Source organism: Amblyomma maculatum, unplaced genomic scaffold, assembly GCF_055883805.1.
Source record: "Amblyomma maculatum isolate TAMU_Amacu unplaced genomic scaffold, ASM5588380v1 scaffold_15, whole genome shotgun sequence".
NCBI lineage: Eukaryota > Metazoa > Arthropoda > Arachnida > Ixodida > Ixodidae > Amblyomma > Amblyomma maculatum.
In genome coordinates, this window is record NW_028146740.1 from 7,629,691 (window position 1) to 7,636,130 (window position 6,440).

Here is a 6,440-nt window from a genome sequence, read left to right on the forward strand (position 1 = left end):
CATCTACCCTTATCCCTAACGGCTACCATTCCAAGTTTCTGAATATTTCCTCTAAGCAAGCTGCGAATAGTACCAGGGAGATCGTGTGTCCCTGTCTAACACCTTTTTTACAGAAATGTTGTTACTGTCTTTATGCAGAACTATGGTTGCTGTGCACCCTCTATATATATCTTCCAGCACTTTCACGTGTGGCTAGTCTACATCCTGATTTCGCAATGCCTCTATGGCCACCGAGGTTTCTACTGAGTCAAATGCTTTTTCGTGATCAATGAATGCTATATATAAGGGCTGGTTATATTCCGAACATTTTTAGGGTATGGATATGATCGATAGTAGAGTACCCTTTTCGAAAACCTGCTTGATCGTAAATTTGTCCGTATCTTTATGTAGAACTATAGCTGCATCCAGACATTATATGGTCAAGCGCTGTGCAGCTACTGGTGTGAACGAAGTGAAGGTGAGTGTAGTTAGAAGAGGAGGCTGACGAAGTACGAAGAACCTAGGCTCGGCTACCTGCTCTGCCTCAAGTTCATCTCTCTTCACCTGAGAATAAACCCATCACATCTGTTGTATTTCTTGGGTTGTGCCGAAGGCAGCCGTGTGCCTGCGTTCCTGTGCCAAAGACAGTCGCGCGTGCCTGCGTTCCTGTGCTGAAGGCAGCCGTGTTCCTGTCGCTCACGCGTCTCTCCCTCTTCTGTAACCCTCTCAGCACGAGAGGTTGAAAATCTCCGCTCTGGGCAATAAACGTGAATGTTCAATGCCGACCAGCGTTCGTGTTGCAGCGCGTGTTCGCGCTGGCTTTACTACAGTGGCGACGAGTTCGAAAATTACCCATGCGGTAAAAGTTGAAGCCTGCCGCAACGTGAAGCACCGACGAAAGCTATGACCAGCTCCCGACTTTCGACGACACATCAGATAAGTGGAAAGCGTATACCTTACAAGGGCTGACGCATATTTTGAAGCCAATGCTATAACCGACCCAAGGCGGCAGCGAGCCTTGCTTGTGGCAGCACTCAGCACGCAGACAGTTCAAGTGTTAGCGGCACGAATTGCACCTCGGACGCCGAATTCCCTCAATTATGACGAAGCAGTTGCAGCTTTAAACAGCTACTACGACCCGAAGCGTCACGAGATAGCGGATAGCTATAAATATTTCACCCGTTGTCAACAAGAGGGTGAGGCAATGCAGGCATTTCTGGTCGAAATACGGCGCATAGCAGACGGCTGCAGTTTTGGGACTGCGCTAGACCGAATGCTAAGGGATAGAATTGTTTGCGGTGTACGCTCAACTAACCTACGCAAGCAGTTACTGGCGAAGAAACACTTGACGCTGGAGGAGCCTGAAACGCTGGCAATAGCATCAGAAACAGCCGAGAACGATGCAAGCGATATTAATGCAGAACAACCAACGGTGCTAAGAATGCAAGCCAGTCATCGCTCTTCATCGCGAGATAATCATACCAGCGGCGCAGTGCAAGAGTGCAGACGATGTGGAAGCGCGACACACGGTGATAACGCCTGCTGCTCTGCTAACGCACGATGTTTCCGCTGCAGGCAACGCGGTCATTTGGCAAAGAAATGCTAAAAGGCCAGAACAGATGGAAGTGCTGCTAGGCGAACTGCAAGTGTCAAGGCACTGACAGTTGAAACAGCGTCTGGCAACGAGAGCACGGATGAGGCACACGTCTGTACGTTAATTTCGGAAAGAAAAAACGGGTTACAACCACCGTTTCGCCGCAAATTTCTGTGAGGGGAAATAGATCTGGAAATGGAAGTGGACACAGGATCCCCGGTGTGCTTCATATCACGGAACGTTTACGACCGACACCGAACGCAGTGGCCACGCTTGAAAACGCCACATGTGAAGTTGTCATGTTAGGCGGGACAACTGCCGGTGCTTGGCGAACTCGATCTTCCGGTGCGATACAAAAATGTGTCGGTAACCTGTCCACTTATTGTGCTTGACTGTTCAGGACCGAGCCTGTGCGGTCGCGATCTGATTGCGGCACTTGGCAGGACGGGCGTTCCGATGACAGAACTCACTGCGCCGGATTCGACAACAAGAAACGCGCCAAGCAACCACATGGTGAACAGAATGCTCGTTGATTATAAAGATGTCTTTTCGCCAGACCAGGGGCTCATCAAGGGACCGCCAGCCAGCCTAAAGCTCAAGGAGACTGCGACGCCGAAGTTCTGTAAGGCCAGATCACTTCCTTACGCCCTCAGTGATAAAGTCTCTCGTGAAATTGATCGGTTGTTGTCCCTTGGTGTCTTATCACCCGTGCAACATTCAGAATGGGCTACGCCCATCGTAGGTGTCCTGAAAAAAGATGGCACCGTAAGAATATGCGGAGACTTTAAAGCCACGCTTAACCCGGCTTGTGATATAAAGCATTACCCACTTCCAGTGGTCGAGGACACATTCGCGATCTTAAATGGAGATGAATACTTCAGCATCTTGGATTTGAAGGACGCTTACAATCAAGTGCCCTCGACGAAGCGTCACGCGGACTTTGTGTCATTAACACGCATCGCGGACTTTTTCGTTACAACAGACTTCCGTTTGGAATAGCTTCTGCCCCAGCTATATTTCAAAGAAAGATGGACGCTGTAGTCAGCGGGCTACTAGGCGTCCAAGCCTACCTTGATGATGTGTTAGTGTCCGAAGGCAAAGGAGACAACGGAACGCGGCTCAAGAATGTGTTGGAACGATTCCGGGATCATGGTGTCAAGCTAAGGGCCGACAAATGCAAGCTCCGGCAGACTTCAGTGACTTACCTTGGGCATCGTATAGATCGGCAAGGCCTACACCCTATCGAAAAAAAGGTAGACGCCATTATGCAAGCCCCGCGCCCAAGTAACGTGAGCGAGCTCCGTTCGTTCCTTGGTATGCTCACGTACTACGCACGGTTTCTGCCGAATATGTCGACTGTGCTCAGCTCGTCATATCGACTCATGGGAAAAAGAACCCGTTGGGAGTGGTTACAGCCGCAGCATTCGGCATTCGAGCGAGCTAAACAAAGCCTGAAGAATGCACAAATGCTCGTGCATTTTGATCCTAACAAGGAGCTGAAATTAGAGTGTGACGCATCTCTGTATGGTGTGGGCGCAGTGCTGTTTCATTCGATAGGAAATGAACACATGTCAATTGGGTTCCGTTCCAGAACACTAACAAAAGCAGAGCAAAACTACTCGCAACTGGAGCGAGAAGCAATAGCCCTCATCTTTGGCGTTTCTCGTTTTTGTGACTATCTTCTAGGCCTGCAGTTTACCCTGGTGACCGACCATCAACCACTGCTGGGACAGCTCAGGCCTGACCGTCAGACGCTGCCGATGGCTGCCGCGCGAATTCAACGGTGGGCACTATTCTTGGGTGGCTACCAGTACAAGTTACAGTACGTGCCAGGGAAACAGCTGCTGACAGCAGATGCCCTCAGCAGGCTGCCAGCGCCGACTACAGAACCGGGGACCGAGGGTGAACCACCGGAGTATGTCTTTTCATTGGAATCACTGGAAGAAGGTATAGTGACAACGCACGAATTGCAAGAGCTGACGGCCAAAGACCCGAGGTTAGCCAGTGTCACACACTACATTTTGCATGGATGGCCTAAAACGACTAAAGGAATGGGGAGAGACTTGTTGCCGTTTTTTGATTGTAAGCTGGAGCTGTCGTGGGCTCACCGTCTTATCTATTGGGGCAACAGAGTGGTGATACCGCGGAAAGCGCAGGAACGGATGTTGCAGCTGCTACATGAAACCCATCAGGGCTCCTCGGCAATGAAATCAGTTGCGCGTTCATTGTTTTGGTGGCCAGGCCAGGGGGGGCGGGGGAATTCTGTAACGCTCTCAATTTCGCTCTCAAGTTGTACAGCGTGACGTCAAATTGACGCGGCTTTCACGTGACCTTAAGACGTCAATCGTGACGGATTACGAAATCGACCAATTGCCAGTGACTCGTAGCATGACTCCGCCCCTGAGGTGCCCGTTCCGCGGTCGTGCCTACTGCTACACATTTGTCGCACGAGGGACCGTCTCCTAAGTTTTTATGAAACGGCGCAGTTAATACGCAGCAAATAAAATTAATAAATATTTATTCTGCTGAGGAACTGTATTTACAACTAACTACTATGAAGCATAAGGAGATACGTTTTAGGCTTCGCAATTAAATTTGCTCTTCAGTAACTTTTTGTCTCCGCGAGGGCACGCTGAACGGTGTCAAAGTGTGCACATGGCGGCATGGTAAAAAACAGCTGATTCTCCGGTTGGTTATTTCTTTTCACGTTTCGCCTAAAATCGAGGTCCTGCGTGGATGTCGTTTCTAGCCGCAGGAATTAGATTGAAGGCAGTGAAGGCAGTGGGCCCGCATCGGTCAACTTGCAAGTAGCTTTGGGCTGAAACTCAACGGAAATAGCGTGCTAAGGTAAGTGCGCGTTGTCGTTCGGCGCTTACCATTAATGGTATTAGCGGTGAACAGTTGACACTCGACTGTTGCGCAGTGTGGGATTATGTTTACTTTTCTATGGGAAACACAATATGACCGGGAAGCACATAATGCAGGAAAAGGTAAATTTCTCTGGCTGCATGATCGTCTTCGTATGCAGTTGGGGCACATAAATTACAGGTTTGCTAGGATAAAGATCGCGGGAAGAAGGACGAGCAAACGTCTAGTTCTTAATATGTGCTGTAAGTTGTTGCGGTGCGCTGAAACCGCATGTATATGCGGTGCACATAGGGTAAACTGAACGAGAGGTGGAGATTCCCTACTATTCCCTGACTGTATAAAGAAATTCCCTGGTCGCTATGAAGATATCGTCCAGGGAAAATCCGTTATATACTATTATCATTCAAAATGGCGAGTGCAAAGAAGAAGCCACGCATGTCCTACAAGCAGGAAGAGATGCTTGTGGAGCTGCAGCAGCCGGCGTTGGTGCGCGCAGCATCCGAGCTGACGCCAAGTTTGACGGCGGCTCACCGGCGCGAGCTATGACAGGTGATCGCCACTGCTCTGAACAACAAGGGTCCGGTTGTTAAGACACCGGACCAGTGGCGACACACCTGGCATGTGCTGGCGAGCCGGCGACGAGCTGAGGCGGCACGGCTCCGTCAAGCGTGCGGGTGAGCTTGTCAGCATCGCTCTGTGAGTGTGTGTGTCGCTTGAACTTTCCTTTGCATATTCTATTGCAGTGGCACCGGTGGCGGCGAGCTCCCGGGCCTGGGCGGCCGTGTGCTGTCGCTGGTCGGCGTGGTCAGTGCGACAGGCACTGTACTAACAATGTTCCGGAAGCAGGAAGCAGAACTCCCATTAAAAAAAATTAATAAAGGAGGTTTAATTGGGACGACCAGTCAGATTAAATTGGTTCTGCCAATTCCAAATGGTTTGTCCAATAGATCCTGTCCAATCCAACTGGTTTCTTCACTCCCAATTGGGAACCCCAATAGATTTCTTCAATCGCACTTGGGATCCCCAGTTGGTTTCTTCACTCCCAGTTGGGAGTCACGAAGGTAATTGGGGTTCCAAATTGGGAGTGAAAACAAATTGGGCTTCCCATTGGTTCTAATTGGTCCAAAGGAACATTCCCAATTGGGAAAGTCAAGTCAGTGATATCCTATGCACATCTATACATATCTCTATAAAGAGGTATGTCAGGCATAAATAAATAACTCTGCATAACAGAGATGTGTCACTGCTGTACTTGATAGCCATAGTGCCGTTTCTGACAAGTGAAAAGTTTACTGCTTGCTGATACTTGAGTAATGCGCTGTAAACACCCACAGGATGAACTTCATGTTAGCGCCTGCGGCGCCATTCTTTCTTGCAGAAGCAGCCTCACCCACCACCTCGTGTGTCGGTAGGCAGCCAGCCAGGAACGAGCGGCCTGCCAGCGGAGACAAGTTCGCCTGGCGGTAGGTGGACTATTTAACCGTTTGATGTTTGACGTATTCTTGGGAACTTGTGTGTACTACTGACCTCATCCTAGTGTAGTGTTTCGTACCCTCTGCTGCTTTGTGGACTGTGAAAACAAATAGCAATACCACTCATACACAGCAACACGTCAGAATAGCGAGAGGTCGCACAGTCTTGATGTGCATTTTTTTATGAATATTACTATTATTTTTTTGCAGTCTATTACAGTGTGGGTTTGCTCCTGTACCAGGTATAAGTTCGTCTGTGTGTATATAGCTTAGTTTGAATACACGTTGGCACGAGTTAATCTGCACCAATGTTCGGTTGGGCGTCTTCTTCATGTTCAGGTTTTTTGTATGGATGCATATTGCATATTGTAATTACTGCAAAAGTAACCTGAAGTTCTGCATGTGTTCCTAAATTTTTGTTGTGTCTCTTCTGTCTGAATTATTCCTTAGTACAGACTAGACATTCTCTTTACCATGGAACAGTATGCACTTTACTGAAATTATCCATTAAACACCTGTGTCGCCAC

The 6,440-nt window shown here is 49.0% G+C and overlaps 1 pseudogene; it reads left to right on the plus strand.

The window, feature by feature from the left end:
• Positions 1–1,655: 1,655 nt before the first annotated feature.
• On the plus strand, positions 1,656–4,987 carry LOC146172002 (uncharacterized; annotated as a pseudogene).
• The last annotated feature ends 1,453 nt before the right edge of the window (positions 4,988–6,440 follow it).